This window comes from Schistocerca americana, chromosome 4 (assembly GCF_021461395.2).
Source record: "Schistocerca americana isolate TAMUIC-IGC-003095 chromosome 4, iqSchAmer2.1, whole genome shotgun sequence".
NCBI lineage: Eukaryota > Metazoa > Arthropoda > Insecta > Orthoptera > Acrididae > Schistocerca > Schistocerca americana.
The window spans coordinates 712848817-712867444 of NC_060122.1; positions in this window are offsets into that span (position 1 = coordinate 712848817).

An 18628-nucleotide genomic window follows, 5' to 3' on the forward strand; every position below is an offset into this window, starting at 1 on the left:
CTATGTGTATTGGGGAGCAGAGAGCAGGCCTAAACACAGCAAATACAAAAACATGGTTCAGTTGCAAAATTGCCGCAATACGCATATGAAACCTAAGAACCTTGTTCTGCAAGTCTTCTACCGGCTCTCTGAGCGATTGCATACAATAGGCTCACAGCCAGTGAGACCACTTTTTATAACCCCCCTGCCTGTTATCTTGCAGAACAGGATCTTTTTAAAACAGTAGTACAGATAACAAATGAAATATTAAAATTAATGCTTGTGTGGACCCAATACAACGAAACAAAACTGCTTCGTGTATTCAGGAATCGTACACAACTTGTGGCAAGAAGGTCCATGTAATTGGCAACAATTACATCTAAACCACTTGAGACAGGAAGGTCCATTATAAAAAGTTAAGCTTACACACAATTATTAGTAGGGTGGCCCATTACAAACACAAGGGATAACCGCATAAAATTATAACTGTTTCAAAGTTGGATGGGAACTGTCTAAAACTATTTCTTAACTCCATCTGTTTGTTTAAAATCTTTTCTGGGTGTTTATTAAAATGGTTATAAATCTCTCTCTCTTCTAAAATGTTAATGTCACTGTCTTTATCTACTTTGTGCAGAGTGTGTAGTGTACCTTTCTGCCACACCTCACTTCGGATATAATGGTTATCAATTGTGTTGACCTTCCTGCTATGAGTGGTGTATGGTTCCTGGATACTTCAGGCAGTTTTTATTTCATTGTATTGCATCCTTAACATGTAGCCATTTTAATATTTTTTGTTATCTGTAATACTGTTTTAAAAGCTCCTGTTTTGTAGGACAACATGCAGCAGCTAAATGAAATGGTCCCATCGGCTGTGGGAGTATTGTGTGCAATTGTTCGTTGAGCTGGAAGGAGACTTGGAGCATATGGCCCCTAGTTTCTTTGGCGTATTGTAGCAAATTTTTGACAGAGATGTGTTGGTGTTTTTGTCATGTCTAGGCCTGCTTCTTGTTCCCTCACACATGTATTGAAAGGCTAGTGCACTCCCCACCTTTCCTCAAAATGTTTCAAGCTTCTCATGTCTCCGATGTAAGTACATTTTACTTAAGAGATTTTTGCATAATGTTTAATTTAGGCATATGCAGTAATGCCTTTGACCAAGTGTTTATTTCTTTTGTTTAAGCTATTTTTATATCTCTGACGGCATAACCATACAGTTAAATTCTCTGATTGTACGCTGTTTGATTTTTAGATGTTGACCATGGCATGTGCAGTTTTATTTTAAATACAGACCAACAGATTTAGTGTGACTGATTCAGGCTTGGCGACAAGACCTGCATAAGGGTTGCATTTTATCATTTTAGACAGAATTCACGTCTGTTGAGGAAGCTGTAACATTGTTTTATGTTAATACCAAATGTAGCTCATATTATTCCATTTTTATGTGAAATTGTGCTGACTAATGACATATATGCAACTTGTACCTGTTATCACCATGTTCATAAACACCCTTTATTAGAGATACTATTAGATGGAGTTACTTCAATCATAAATATTTGCCTGTTATTGAATCTGTTGTAACTTTTGTCATTTGTTTCATTACCAGGTAGCTTGAAAATGCCCAAGGGAGCGAAATCAACTAATAGAAAAAAATCATAAAATAAACTGTTTATTACAAAAACAGCCTATCCAGGACAATTACTTTCCTAAAGTGATTCACAGTTTTTGTGGATCCATATATACAGAAGCGTATTGAGAAATGTATTTTTCATTACAAGCATTAATTTTTATTTCCAGATGTAACTTGCAGAATTACCTTGTACCCTGAGTATTATGAATACTAAGAAAGTTGTGGGATACGTTTTTACACGAACTGAAATGGATTGTGTGCATAATGTCTGTTGAAAGAGATTCTCATTATGTGGAAGAACTGCAACAACATTTCTGTAAGAATCAGATATTCAAATGATAACTCCAACCAGTATTATTACATAATCAACAGCAGATGCTACGGAAAGTTCAACTATTTTCATTTCCATCTATATTGTTATATTCAACAGGGCTGAATTTATTTAGCCATATCATAAGACCCTGGCCAGCTTTTCCAGAAGACTGCTGGTTGCTTCACGTGCTTCTGATTCACCAATGCTTTTGTCACCCATGCAGCACTGACTCTTACATATTTTTGTTTACATGTGAACAGCTGCCACCAACCGTCTCAAACAACGGGTGTTCACCTTGCCCTTGCCCACATCTCTTTCATGAGTATGTGCTGGGCCAGCACGGAGCCCTGGCCCTTGCAGTGTGATTTCCCTTTCTGTGCTGCAAGTCCATCCCTCTAGTCTTCGTATTCCTCTCTGTCTTTCCATTGGATGGTCATATTGGTAGTGACCATGCTTGGGCTTGATTTGTGATTCTGGACACGTTTTTTTTTCTTCTTCCGGCTCTTTATATATGCTACAAAGTATCCACTGTTTGGTATGGTCTACCTCTTCCAACTTTTACAGAAGTGTACATTTCACTTTTATGCCTTTCATCTTTGCCTCCTTCCTTTCTGGCAAAAGTAGAACACCCAAAACCGTACGTGGTAATCATCCTATTGTGGGGGTCATCAAGTACCTGCATGCTAGAAGTCTCCTGACCACGCAGAGATTGCACTGTAGGTGCCTGCACAGGAATGCCCATATGTCGAGGGGTATGTGCCCTTTGGGGCAGGGGAAAGGGCTCTGGGCAGCCTTTCACTGGTGGCTGCATGGTCCTGGCGGTCTCTCTATTCTCAAGGAAAGGATTACTACAGTGTGGAGAGATTATGACCCCACAATATCTCCTTCTGTAACTATGCTATGGGAGTAACTTAGGGCTAAGAGACCAGGAGAGAAATACTCCCTACAATACTTAGCTTGCTGTAGGGTCAACGGAGAGGCCATTTTTAGCCACAAAACATTTGTTCTTTATTAAACATGTTGAGGACATGTTTGGGGAAGTAGCAGTGATTTCAGAGATGGAAAAATGGTTCAGTTGTGAACAAAACTGCATCCTTGCTCAGTTGCTGGCGTGCTCACCTGTGACAAACTGAATGACAGTCCTCTACCACCCCACCCGTAACAGTCTCAGGGTATCACCTTCCGCCTCAACCTCCTTTCACAGACCAATTACGAGTTATGTGCCTGTCTGAAGCAATGGGATGTACATTTCATCTCTTGTGTCCAGCAGGGACTAAACGACAGTAGGGTTGCTACTAGGTCTATCTTGGCCATTGAAAGCAACTCATTGTCTGAAAAGGTCAAGATGACAGTGTATCAATGCAATGTTAAACCTTACATCACCCATCACACGTGATGCTTCAAATGCATGGGATTTGGACACATCTTCGCATTGTAATGCCAATCCCATCTATAGGGATTGTGGACACAAGTTGTACATGAATACTTTTTGGTGAAGTGTCTCAGAAAGTGGTGCTTACACTGATTTATCATCTCCTCCCCAATCTCCCTCACTGTGGGGGACCCTTTGTGGGGTGGAACTGCGTTCACTGGCCATGGTAAACCTATTTAAACCTTGCCCACAGAACTCAATCTTTGTCTCTTGAATACCAGGACCCCTACACACTTCAGTGTGGCTTATGGATCTTAAGCCATTCATCTTTCCATTTGCAGCCTTGGTCTTCTCCCATCCATCCATTGAGAATCCTGATGACCTGTGTGACTGGTCATTTTCTGATCATTCTGTTCCTCTCTCAGTATCACTTGGATGTCCACCCAGATGGGCTCTCTAAAATGCTGCCTGGGATGCATTTGCTTCTTCCATTGCCCTTAGCATCCTGTCACTTGGGAGTATTGTTTGGCTGTCCATCCAGAACGCAATATAGCCATTCTATTGGCAGTAGAGTTAGAGATCCCCTATTCCTTGATATACCCCATAGGGAGATGGTATCCTGGCAGACTTCAGAGATTGCTGTGACTATTAGGGATCGCAGATGAGCTCTCCAACAACAAAAGCGACATCCATTGATAGAGCACCTCATTGCCTTAAAAAGCTCCGTTCTTGGGACCACCATGTAGTTAAACGACAGAAACAAGAATGTTGAAAATGACGCATTACTTGGCAAAGGTTCCACATATCTATGGATACCAGCTCCCGACAGGTGTACGTGGTAGCTCCACGAATGGTGACTTGCTCTGCTCTGAGCATCAGCAGCCTCGAACAGCGGGTGGAGTGAACTCGCCTTTCACTACATGTCACCTGGAGCCATTTAATGCTTGTTTAATTTGTGGGAATTCCTCAGTGTCTAAGCCCTTCCGCCCTGACATGGCTCCAGGGCCAGACCACATCCACACTCAAATGCTCAAACACCTATTGAGAGATTGCCAACACCATGTTGCTACCATATTCAACTGTATTCGGAGCATCTCAATGGCAGGAAAGTGTGATTGTACCTGTACTGAAACAGGGTAAATACCCTCTTGAGATGGTCAGCTGTCGCCTAATTAGTCTCACAGATGTTCTTTCCAAGTTGCTCGAAAATATGGGGAGTTGGGGACTCTGTTTGCACCTTGAATGTCGGGGTCTTTTGGCCCTGTTCCAGGGTGTTCTTCGCCAAGGCCTTTCTACTGCTGACAGTCTTGTCTGCCAGTTAGTGAATTTTTGCCCAGTGTCAACACCTCATTGCTGTCTTCTTTGACTTGCGAAAAGCCTATGACACCACGTGGCACCATCCCTTCCTTGTTACCCTATGTAAATGGGGTCTCAGGGGTCCACTCCTGATTATTCTCTGGATCTTCCTGTCACAGTGTCATTTCCAAGTTTGTGCTTCCCACATACCCCTACCTCCAAATGGGTCGCACAGGGCTGGTACTGAGTGTGCCACTTTTTAGGGTGGATATCAATGGTCTAGCTGCAGCTGAGTGATTGACATTGTCACCTGCTTTGTATACTGAAGATTTTTACAATTAATATTGATCCTCCGTTATGCGTGATGCTGAATGCCAACTGCAGGGCGCCATATGTAAGGTGCACTCCTGGGCTGCCACCGGTTCTGCACTTTTGCAACTTTACAAAGTTTGCTCCTGTCCCTTCTTGATTATGGGAGTCTGGCATACGGCTCAACATTATGTTCAGCATTGCAGATGCTGGACCCGATACACCATTGTGGGCTGCAACTTGCGACAGTGCCTTTCAGACCAGACCTGTGAACTGCTGCTTGGCTGTGTGATACACATTTGTTGCTACTCTGAGCATCCAAACTGTTGAATTCTTTTTCCTGATAGGAAATCAACTTTCCACAACAAGAGACCTAGCACTGGAGTCATGATTGCTGTTCGCATACAGTGTCTCTGCTCTGAACTCCCATCTTCTCCCACTGTTGCCCCTTGTCAGAGCGCAAACACACATGCCTCCACAGTGTACCCTGTTCTTGGATCTTCCTTGACCTATCCTTTGGATCAAAAGACTATGTTGATCCAACCAAAGCAACATTGCATTGTACTTATGAATGACACAGGTACTGCGCTATCATATTTACCCATTGACACAGGCAAGCAACTTCTGATTACAATGTCTCCCCTGTAATGGAATATACATAATACATGTATGAGTGGAGGTAGTAGACATTGGCTGATGACATGTGGAAGTTTGGGTCCACCTGTGAGAAATGCTTGAATAGCCTAATTGTAAGGTGACTGTGCATGATAAGTGGGAAATCTGGGTTTGAGTCACGGTCTGGCAGAATTTTCAGTGTCGTCATTCCATTATAAAGCTGATGGTTATTCATATTTGCAACTGCGAATACATTTAATGTGTTTCATGACTGTAATCACTGCAGTGCCCATTCTTTCTGACATGCATGCGTGTCCAAAGGAACATTGCATTGTACTGATGGACAACATAGGCACTGCAATATTGTAGTGTATCTGTTACGTTATTCATTACGTAGCGATAATCAGTAAGTGAAATCGACCTAAGTAGGAGTATCATCAGAAATTAAAAACACCATTGAATAGAAACTGTTTTAAACTAACATAAGTTTATGTTTTTAACACACATAAGATTGTAAAAACATTAAAGAAATTCAGTTCATTTGATCTCATAAATTTTTTTTTACAGATGCTGCACAAAACACAAACTCATCTCTTACAACAAAAAAATAGCAGAAAATGCCAGAAACTGCTTATGGTGGTCACTAATATGCATTTCAGGTGGGATTCTAAAATTGTTCACTAGATTGAAACACTGACTAACTGTTCCTAGTTACATTATCCTCAAGATACAACACACTCTCATAATTTAGTACAGTTATACCCTATAAATCTCTTTAACGTGCATATTTCCAGCCAAGAAACTCCCTAAGCATTCTTCAATCGTATCACGCCAATCGCCAGTCACTGATTTGGTTTGTAGTGAATCCCACTATATATATTCCATGGTACAGTGGTATAGACACTACAAGAGTTCCATGTTCCATCCCACATTTTGTTTATTCTTTATTTCTGATTATTTAGTTATTCCTTGTTTTGTCTCATTCACACTGAATGTCATACAAACCACTTACTTTTGTGTAATTAAGTTATGTGTGGGAATAAATCTTTCCATCAGTTAACCACAGGTTGTTTCATGGAACAACACTTCCTGTAGATCATACTAAATAGTTCCAGATTTTGTACTGAAATATCATTATGAGTACATAGTAGGTCAAAAGTCAACAATCGCGACATCCAGGGCACATATATAACTTACAATTTCTCTTTTGCATTTTTTGTGAAGGATATAGTGTATTTGTTTAGTCTGATGCCTGCTATATCAAGTATCTTGCAAACTTTCATTCTGTTGGCTTATATTTTTTGAGGAGCAAATGCACATTATATGAATGTAGCTTTATTCAAACCACTGGAGATTGTAATTGCACTATATGGGTTCATGAACTAATTAATTACCCACATAAAAGATCTTGAAAATTACTGCACAAACAGCTGTATCCATAACAATGAGGCCAGAGGGCACCTGAGCGGAATACGCAGATCGAGCCAAAAAGTCATTGTTCTGGACATGATGTCAGTGTCAAAGCACATGGGTTTAGAAGTGCAAAAGGTATAGTTTTGTAGAAGCTTAGATTGTGTGTGTGTGTGTGTGTGTGTGTGTGTGTGTGTGTGTGTGTGTGTGTGAGAGAGAGAGAGAGAGAGAGCACAAGTGTGTGGGCGTGCAGGAAAGTTTTGTTTATTCATGTGTTTTTGAACAAAAAGCCTGGGTATACTACTGCCAGTTGCTTGTCTTGCAACAAGAAGACAAAGGCAACTGGTATTCCCACAGTCATACAGTTTCAAAGAGTGTGGACCATGAAGTCTTGCTGAAAAGACCACTTGAATCTGTCAAATGCTACTGCTTGCTCACGGGATTATAAAATGGATGATTACATCCAGGTTTTGAGAGCAGAACTGTTGGATATGCCCATCAGGAAAAGTTCTTAAACATGATGCTGTGCAGTTTTTGCATTTTCCAACTGGTGCAAGTCATCATGCAGGTGCTGAAGAGCAATTAAAAGAGAGCAGAGAAGACTGGCATCAGGCAAAAGAAAGTCTGAAAAAGGCTTTGCACACTTTTGGGAACTTCACATCCAAGAAACTGAAGGTCGATTAGTCCACACTAACCGACTTGCCGAACCTAGAAAATAAAGAATTATGTCAGCTCAGGAATCCAATGAAACAATTAGAGTATAGGAACAAAAAACTCGAAACTATGTGCAGTGTTTTGAAAGTAAGAGAGAGATTTGTGACATGGAAAATGAAGGCCTTTTGTCAGATATAAGCAGAGCCAGTGGGCTCCAAATAATATGGTATCTAACAAAGTAAAGGACCTGGTGGGAAATTCCATGTAGGTGAGTAGGTGCAGTAACACACACACACACACACACACACACAGTTACAATGAAACTGACCAACTTTAGTTCCATATAATGAAAGACACTGAAATACATACATTAAAAACAGCTACTGTCAATGTTCTGGTCAAAGAGTTACAAAGGTAAAGACATTAAACACACACACACACACACACACACACACACAATGTTCATTGGTCGCGATTTCAGTCATAAAGGCGACCTTTTCCTGTCACTGTCCCCACAGAGCTCTCCCCTCCAGTGCAGAATGAGGAAGGTAGGGAAGACGGAGGCATTATTCACCCTGAACGTACTTGTGCAGTAAGGCCAGGGTCTGGAGCAGCCGGTCATAGTGAGAGCAGGGAGGGTTGACAGCATCAACTCGAAGTAATGACACCAATGCAACTGTCTCTTTGACCAAGGGTGAGGATAGAGCAGTTCACCATTGTGGGGATTATCAGAGGTAGGTCTTGTTAGTGGGCTGTCCTTCACTTTCTTCATCTCACATTACCCATCCTGGTTTAAGAAGTTGAACAGAGATGGTTAAGAGTTTGCTGTTAACTGAAACAGTAAATATTTGATTGTCATGCAGTAGCACTTTATGAGGTAAGGGTTACTTTAGTTGTAGGGCTGCCCCGATAGTACGATCACGCAACATATGGCTACAATCTCTCAGTGCTGTATGGACAAATACCCACTGTACATCATGCACATGATGAAGGAGTGTGCAAACTTGAGTGATATGCTGTTTACCCTAGTTACTAAAGCTCTGACGAGTTCATTAGAGACAGAGCATAAACTCAAAATAGGAAAGGATGCAAATGGAAATCGGTCATGTCCATATCGGAACAACTCACCCATCATTTACCTGAAATTAATTAGGGAAGCCACAGAAACCTTAAGTCAGGGTGGTTGGATGGGACTTGTCTTGTATCAATTCTGGTAAATATATTGACTTTTCAAGTAAATGAGATTGTGGGGCATGGTAAATCAGGATCTATGCCACCTATGGCGACTCACCTGGTTCTGATACCTAGAGGCCATTATAAGTCATATTGTCTACCTAGAGAAAACCATACAAACCAACCTCGTGAGATGCTATTGAAACCTGGCTAACTGCTACTGGATTGGACAACAGTTTGCTCTAAGGACTATATACCTGTGATGATCATGACCTTGTGAAGACTTATGGAGTTTATGGTATCTTCCGTCCATGAATAAGGTTGCTCACTGATATTGACCCACCTCATTTAGAGTGAATTGGAATTTGTTCTGTAGTTCTATTGTGTATTAATAAAAGCTGTGCTTGTTGGTACACAGGAACCAGAGAAGCATGTACAAAAGTGGCAATGAGGATTCTGGCCACATTTCTAGGACACAAGGCTTCAACCCAGCATATTTTCAGTGAAAGAGTTTCTGAAACTATTGCAGCAGCAATTAATGATGCAACAGCTACTACATCAACAACAACTTCGACAACAACAGGCCAGCCGGGGACAGTGGATGGAGTTGTAAGCCCAGATTACACAGCAACTTGTGCTATGAGCAGTACAGTTGACATACCAGCTATCACCATTTCCACTTTCTCAGCCAGATGCTGAGAAATGGGACAGCTATAACTGGCACCACCACTTGCATTCCCAGATATTTAATGCTTCTGGTAAAGTGTTACAATTTGCATGTCTTTAGAAGTTCCAGAAATTTGTACATTACTTTCTTCATATTATGAGTAAAACTGTCATGCAACTGCAGCAAGGTAAGAATTCTTTCTGTGTCATAAATGCTCTAAATCAATCATACGCAGCATGGGCAGCTGAACTTTAAGGCCTTCCTGCGAATGTCGTTTTACATCTACTAACTTTAATTGTACTCAATCATATGCATATTTTCTTATGTGAGATGTAATCATTATGCTTGTTTCACATCAGGACATGTGTTTATAAGGATTACATTTAGGGAGTTCAGCCCTAGAAGAGGTTCATAAACTTGCTACAGCTCATTAGTTTTAAAGTCAGGTGTAACATTCATTCTTGGAGGAAGATGTGTCTTCTATTGATAGCTCATCCCATTCCCGTATGAATCTGAGTGACTGGGACTCGGACTACTCTGCTTTTAATGCTGATAGCTCTGCATGTTCTGTTCAAATAAGTCCCATTTCCATACTAAATCCTGGACCCTGGATTCAAATCACTTTAGTACAGGCTGCGCGAAGCTAGCTCGCCATTCTGTAACTCATAGAGCACATTTGGATAACCAACCTTCTGCATCCAATTCAGATTCAGACCAATCCCGTGATAGCTCTCCCGCCAGATGCACACAGTGTTATCACATTCACCTCCAACACCACTGTCCTCATAAAAACAAACAGTGCTTGGAATGTCACAAGGTCAACTACATTGCCATCATTTGCAGCATACGCAAACGTCCTGCGCCACAAAGCACCTTGCCTCAGTTAAATACCTGTACAGTGCTGCAGTAGAAAATATGGATCGCAGTCGCCATTTCTAATCACATGATTAGGTTTCAAGTGGATGAAGGAGCTTCTGTGTTTGTTACAAATGAGGACACCAACGCTCAGAATGGTCTCCTCAGCTACTTCCAACCCATCAGCTGCTAACGAGCTACAGCCAACAACACATACCCCTCCTTGGTCGCTATGAAGTAGTGGCCCACTAAAGAATGTAAACACTAAATCGACATTTTACTTTGCTCCTTCAGATTGCGCCCTAAATATTTTTGGTCTTGACACTTTTCATGCATTAGGCTTCCAGCTTGTTGATTCAGTAAACAAGATTTGTCCTGTGGTGCCTTTCACTGATCTCCACAGTTGTGTGAGAAATTCTCATCTCTCTTTGATCCCAGTTGTGGTTACACCAGCAAAGAGGTGGTGCACATTTACCTGAAACCATCAGACACTTGAAGCTTATTTTGTACCCACCCAATTCCCGTCACACTTCCTGACACATTCAAACCTGAAATGGACCATCTTGAAGCATTAGGCATATTGATACCCACTGATACAAGTCTGTGGCCTATTGTGGTGGCGTTTCTCCGGAAGCCTGACGGCAGAATTCGCGTCAGTGAAGATTTTAATACAACTGTCAATGCTCGACTGGTTATTGGGACTTAACCTGTTCTTTGGCCCGAGGAACTTATATCAAAACTAGTTGGAGGAAAATAGTTTTCCAAAATTGATCTAGCGGGTATCCACAACTACTATTGATCAAGGCTTCCCATTATTTCATGGCCATTAATTCTCCATTCCACCTCTGTCTCTATCATTGCTTCCCTTTCAGTGTGGTTAGTGTCCCTGTAATCCTTCAGCCTTAGCTGTAATAGGCTGGTGAAGTGAAGGAAACATATTACCATAGTCTTAGCCTTCTTTTCCAAACCTAAAATGCAGTCATCTTTGTTGCAACTTAAAGAAATGTGAATTCCATAAATCAGAGGTCGACTACCTAGGCGAATTCTTAGTACAGACAGGAATAAGGGAAATCAGAGCTCACACAGAAAGGTATAGGTGATCGTTTTCTTCGCGCGCTGTTCGAGATTGGAATTATAGAGAATTATTGTGAAGATGGTTTGATGAACCTTCTGTCATGCACTTAAGCGTGATTTGCAGAGTATCCATGTTGATGTAGATGCATGCACAATGAACACAAGTGTTGAAGCCATCATTGAACCTCCTCCACTGACTAACATTGAAGAATTACAATCCTTCATGTGCAAACTCAAGTATTAAGGGATGTTGATCCCCCAGGCTTAAAAATATCCAAACCTCTCAAGCTCCTGAGGAAAAAAAAAGGCTCCAAATTTCAGTGGACCACTGCTTGGCAACAGGCTTTTAATCGCTTAAAGTGGGGCCTTTGCTGTGTGTCACATGCCTAGCTATGTTTGATCCCAGTAAACTACAGGTCCTTGCCACCAATGCCTCCCAATGTACAATGGTGCTGTTTTACCTCATAAACATTTCACTACATACACCTGAAAACACTAAACTCTATTCAACTCAGCTATAGCTACAACAAAAAGAAAAACTGTCAATTATTTTGGCATTAAAAAATTTCCAAAAATTTACTGATTATGAATCACAAAACTCCAGTCACCCTCTTTGTATCTTGCAGCCATATACTGCAGAAAACAGCTCCATGATTACACAGGTGGTTTTATTCTGAAGAAAGCACCAATAATTACCAATACCATGTCCACTGTAGATCACCTCTCAGCATGCCAGTGTGGGTGTACTACCCTGGCTCCCCTAGGGTCCCATTCCTCTCTTTGACGAACAGAAGCTGAAGTGTTTTGCTACCGATGGGGAACCACAGAATGTTCTAGATGGAATCCTCATCACTGCAAAAGAAATTACTCAAGTCAAAGCAGAGGTAGAGAGACCAACCCTCAAACAGCTCCTCTGTTTCATCACAAAGAGCTGACCTAACTGCCTGCCCACTATCATCACTGTGATCGAGTTTTGAACCTTGCACTCATGAGGTCTCTGTAGATATCGTTAAACAAGATAACACAAGTTCACGTTTCCTGTGTTGTCCTGACCTACCTCGATAGTCAAGATGTTAGAATGTTGCCCTATCCAGCCCATTCTCCACGTCTCTGACCTACTGAAAACATTCGGTCATTGGTTGCTGAGAGACTTTCACGCCACCGCCTGTCAGCCACATTGATCGATGAACTGTGGCACAAAGCTGAAGCAGCAAGGAAAGATGTACCTATATCTGCCACCCAAGTTCAGTTTGGCTCGATGCCTAGCCAGATTATAGCCATTGTTGCGCCAGAGGTGGCAGCTCTATGTAACAAACTTCGTACCTCGTATCTCCAATCTCCATCACCTCTTCCTCCTCCTCCTCCTCCCTTGTCTGTTTTAGTTCTCTGTGGAGTCAGCAATATATTGATTGAAGCAATTTTAGTGACATTTGGTCAGATGGCCTTCCTGACCATCCTGTAACCTCCCACATTACCTACAAATTTAATCATGTATTCTTCCCACTGTACCACATATGTGCAGTAATTAATATTTCTTTATTTGCTATCATTCCTGTTGTTGCAGTTTTAATGGCCAGCAGTGTAAATATACCCACAATGAAATTTATTATATGTTAACACACGGTGAGTGTTTTAATTTAAGTCTATGGTTCTGCACTGCATGTATAGGATGGGGCCAATACGTTATTTGCTGAGAAGTTTAATAGTGTCAAAGTGCCAGCAAAGAGTGCCATGCAATACTTAGTTCGAAAATGGCGTCAGAGAAGATATGTTTTGAAAAAGTCATAACACATTCCAAAACATCCCCCCCATGAACCATGGACCTTGCCGTTGGTGGGGAGGCTTGCGTGCCTCAGCGATACAGATAGCCGTACCGTAGGTGCAACCACAACGGAGGGGTATCTGTTGAGAGGCCAGACAAACATGTGGTTCCTGAAGAGGGGCAGCAGCCTTTTCAGTAGTTGCAAGGGCAACAGTCTGGATGATTGACTGATCTGGCCTTGTAACAATAACCAAAACGGCCTTGCTGTGCTGGTACTGCGAACGGCTGAAAGCAAGGGGAAACTACACCCGTAATTTTTCCCAAGGGCATGCAGCTTTACTGTATGATTACATGATGATGGCGTCCTCTTGGGTAAAATATTCCGGAGGTAAAATAGTCCCCCATTCGGATCTCCGGGCGGGGACTAGTCAAGAGGATATCGTTATCAGGAGAAAGAAAACTGGCGTTCTACGGATCGGAGCGTGGAATGTCAGATCCCTTAATCGGGCAGGTAGGTTAGAAAATTTAAAAAGGGAAATGGATAGGTTGAAGTTAGATATAGTGGGAATTAGTGAAGTTCGGTGGCAGGAGGAACAAGACTTCTGGTCAGGTGAATGCAGGGTTATAAACACAAAATCAAATAGGGGTAATGCAGAAGTAGGTTTAATAATGAATAGGAAAATAGGAATGCGGGTAAGCTACTACAAACAGCATAGTGAACGCATTATTGTGGCCAAGATAGATACGAAGCCCACACCTACTACAGTAGTACAAGTTTATATGCCAACTAGCTCTGCAGATGACAAAGAAATTGAAGAAATGTATGATGAAATAAAAGAAATTATTCAGATTGTGAAGGGAGACGAAAATTTAATAGTCATGGGTGACTGGAATTCGTCAGTAGGAAAAGGGAGAGAAGGAAACATAGTAGGTGAATATGGATTGGGGGACAGAAATGAAAGAGGAAGCCGCCTGGTAGAATTTTGCACAGAGCACAACATAATCATAACTAACACTTGGTTTAAGAATCATGAAAGAAGGTTGTATACATGGAAGAACCCTGGAGATACTAAAAGGTATCAGATAGATTATATAATGGTAAGACAGAGATTTAGGAACCAGGTTTTAAATTGTAAGACATTTCCAGGGGCAGATGTGGACTCTGACCACAACCTATTGGTTATGAACTGTAGATTAAAACTGAAGAAACTGCAAAAAGGTGGGAATTTAAGGAGATGGGACCTGGATAAACTAAAAGAACCAGAGGTTGTACAGAGATACAGGGAGAGCATAAGGGAGCAATTGACAGGAATGGGGAAAATAAATACAGTAGAAGAAGAATGGGTAGCTTTGAGGGATGAAGTAGTGAAGGGAGCAGAGGTTCAAGTAGGTAAAAAGACGAGGGCTAGTAGAAATCCTTGGGTAACAGAAGAAATATTGAATTTAATTGATGAAAGGAGAAAATATAAAAATGCAGTAAGTGAAACAGGCAAAAAGGAATACAAACGTCTCAAAAATGAGATCGACAGGAAGTGCAAAATGGTTAAGCAGGGATGGCTAGAGGACAAATGTAAGGATGTAGAGGCCTATCTCACTAGGGGTAAGATAGATACCGCCTACAGGAAAATTAAAGAGACTTTTGGAGATAAGAGAACGACTTGTATGAATATCAAGAGCTCAGATGGAAACCCAGTTCTAAGCAAAGAAGGGAAAGCAGAAAGGTGGAAGGAGTATATAGAGGGTCTATACAAGGGTGATGTACTTGAGGACAATATTATGGAAATGGAAGAGGATGTAGATGAAGATGAAATGGGAGATATGATACTGCGTGAAGAGTTTGACAGAGCACTGAAAGACCTGAGTCGAAACAAGGCCCCCGGAGTAGACAATATTCCATTGGAACTACTGACGGCCGTGGGAGAGCCAGTCCTGACAAAACTCTACCATCTGGTGAGCAAGATGTATGAAACAGGCGAAATACCCTCAGACTTCAAGAAGAATATAATAATTCCAATCCCAAAGAAAGCAGGTGTTGACAGATGTGAAAATTACCGAACTATCAGCTTAATAAGTCACAGCTGCAAAATACTAACACGAATTCTTTACAGACGAATGGAAAAACTAGTAGAAGCCAACCTCGGGGAAGATCAGTTTGGATTCCGTAGAAACACTGGAACTCGTGAGGCAATACTGACCTTACGACTTATCTTAGAAGAAAGATTAAGGAAAGGCAAACCTACGTTTCTAGCATTTGTAGACTTAGAGAAAGCTTTTGACAACGTTGACTGGAATACTCTCTTTCAAATTCTAAAGGTGGCAGGGGTAAAATACAGGGAGCGAAAGGGTATTTACAATTTGTACAGAAACCAGATGGCAGTTATAAGAGTCGAGGGACATGAAAGGGAAGCAGTGGTTGGGAAGGGAGTAAGACAGGGCTGTAGCCTCTCCCCGATGTTGTTCAATCTGTATATTGAGCAAGCAGTAAAGGAAACAAAAGAAAAATTTGGAGTAGGTATTAAAATTCATGGAGAAGAAATAAAAACTTTGAGGTTCGCCGATGACATTGTAATTCTGTCAGAGACAGCAAAGGACTTGGAAGAGCAGTTGAATGGAATGGACAGTGTCTTGAAAGGAGGATATAAGATGAACATCAACAAAAGCAAAACAAGGATAATGGAATGTAGTCTAATTAAGTCGGGTGATGCTGAGGGAATTAGATTAGGAAATGAGGCACTTAAAGTAGTAAAGGAGTTTTGCTATTTGGGGAGCAAAATAATTGATGATGATCGAAGTAGAGAGGATATAAAATGTAGGCTGGCAATGGCAAGGAAAGCGTTTCTGAAGAAGAGAAATTTGTTAACATCCAGTATTGATTTAAGTGTCAGGAAGTCATTTCTGAAAGTATTCGTATGGAGTGTAGCCATGTATGGAAGTGAAACATGGACGATAACTAGTTTGGACAAGAAGAGAATAGAAGCTTTTGAAATGTGGTGCTACAGAAGAATGCTGAAGAATAGATGGGTAGATCACATAACTAATGAGGAAGTATTGAATAGGATTGGGGAGAAGAGAAGTTTGTGGCACAACTTGACCAGAAGAAGGGATCGGTTGGTAGGACATGTTCTGAGGCATCAAGGGATCACCAATTTAGTATTGGAGGGCAGCGTGGAGGGTAAAAATCGTAGAGCGAGACCAAGAGATGAATACACTAAGCAGATTCAGAAGGATGTAGGTTGCAGTAGGTACTGGGAGATGGAAAAGCTTGCACAGGATAGAGTAGCATGGAGAGCTGCATTAAACCTGTCTCAGGACTGAAGACCACAACAACAACAACATTCCAAAACATGCCCACACACCAGAAAATGTGGCCGCAGTTCACCAGAAAATGCCTCAGAGTCCTACCAAATCAGCATGATACCTGTCACAAGAGACTGGCATATCACGTCGATCATGCGGACGAATACCTCACCTGGACTTGCACATGTATCCCTATTGAGTATCTGTTGTTCATGCATTAAAACCAGCAGATGTTCTTCAGTGCCTCCAGTTTTGTGAGTGGTTGTTCACTGAAATAACAATGAATGGCTTGGACGTGGATCTGTTCTTGATGTCTGATGAAGCCTGGTTTCACCTGAGTGGTTACGTCAACCCACAGAATCACAGGTTCTGGGCAGTGGAGAATCTGCATAACTTCACGAAACACCACTGCATGATCAGAAGGTTAGGATTTGGTGTGCATTATCTACATGCCACATTATTGGTCCCATCTTCTTTCATCAGACACAAACTTCGGCACATTACATTGCCAACATTTTGAAACTATCTGTGGCAGCATTAATGGAGGTGGAAAAGACCTACAGTTACTTTCAACAGGATGAACCAACTGCCCATATAGCCAGCCGAATCTTGGAGCACATTTACAAAATCTTCACTCCTGACAGAGTTATTAGCAGAGATCAATCTGGTTGTGGCCCTGGCTGGCCACTGAGGTCACCCAATCTGTCTGAATGTGATTAGTTTGTGTGACGAGCCCTCAAGTCTAAGGAGCATTGCAACAACCCTCATAGCCTCCAAGTCCTGCAGCAGAACATTTCGGATGAGATTGCAGCAGTTGATCTACCTTCAGCAACTTGCTGGCCAGGGCACAAAAATGTCAAGAGGTGAATGCATATCAGGTGTGGCTACTTTACATCTGATGTTGTGGTGCCAGCTGCAGAGGTCCAGAGGCACATGCAGAATTCCAGCTGGTGACAGGTCCTGGACTGCAATGTTTCTGTGTGCTGATAAACAAGCATGAAGCACATCTTCCATACAGGCAGTACTGATGGCTTTGATCATCTGCGATTTGAATGTGGGCACAAGATTCTCAGCTTCGCAATTTGAAGTGAGATGGAAAGGGACAGTAAACAACTGTTGTATCCACAAAAGTATCTAAACCGAGCAGACAAAAACTGTGATCTTTAGTCTGAGACCAACCTAAGACCAACTTGTGGTGAGCGCCCTCTATGGCAAATATCTTTTTTAGAGTAGGGACAGTTGTAACTGAGGTCGTGGGATTTGAGCGAGCTGTATATGAAAATGTCCCCCCAAGGAAGAGGCGAGCGTAGTCAGTGTCAGAGTGAATTTGGTCCCACAGCTGCTGTGGCATGGGCCAGGGAGATAACTTAACAACTCAGAAATACAATGCTTGCTGCCCAAACTATCGGCTATGCAAATCAGAAGTGATTGTTGTGTACCTATAGCACCCATTGTATCGCATCAGATACTGGGCCTGTGTGATGATGATGAGTGCCACCTTGCAGTGTTCATTTTTGGTGATTTTGTTTCATGGACATTAGGCAAGAGCCAAAGGTGAATTTCTCTGGCGTTGACCACAGGCTAATACCCGTAAAATAAACGCCAATTAAATTCAATATACCGCTCTGCCTTGAATAAACTGAGGCCTATGTTCACGTTTTTTTGTGAATATTAAGTGGAGCTCATCCACGGCCACACTTGCATGGTGTCCATTTAAAAAGATTTACTACCACCTCTGCTTTTGTTAGTATCTAAAAAGAATTCCGCTGAAAATGCAACAAAAGCAGCAATTTATTTCCGCCTGGCTTGTTAACCATTCGCAACTATCACAGAAGCGTCATGACTGGTTTATTTTGAGTGAAACCTACATTTCTCTTGCTGCCATGCAAAAATTTGCTTCTTTTGCCAAAACACAGAGAAGTTTACACAATGTCACCTCACTAAGAGTTGGGCACACGCAATTGTGAGAGAATCCTGAAACAGTAGTTTATCAAGTAAGGAACTGAGAATATGTACTGTTTTCACTTATATTGTTCCAAACCTACAGTATCTGTCGTTTAGCCCTGAAAAATTACATTTTTTCATCAAAAAAGTCCGTAGTTAGTGGAATAACACAGTAGATAACAGAGTTTTTCATAATAACCACAAGGCAAAGTACTCTCCTCTTTGCGTGCTATCATTTTGCCAAAATTTCATTTTGATATCTGGAACAGTTTATGAAATAT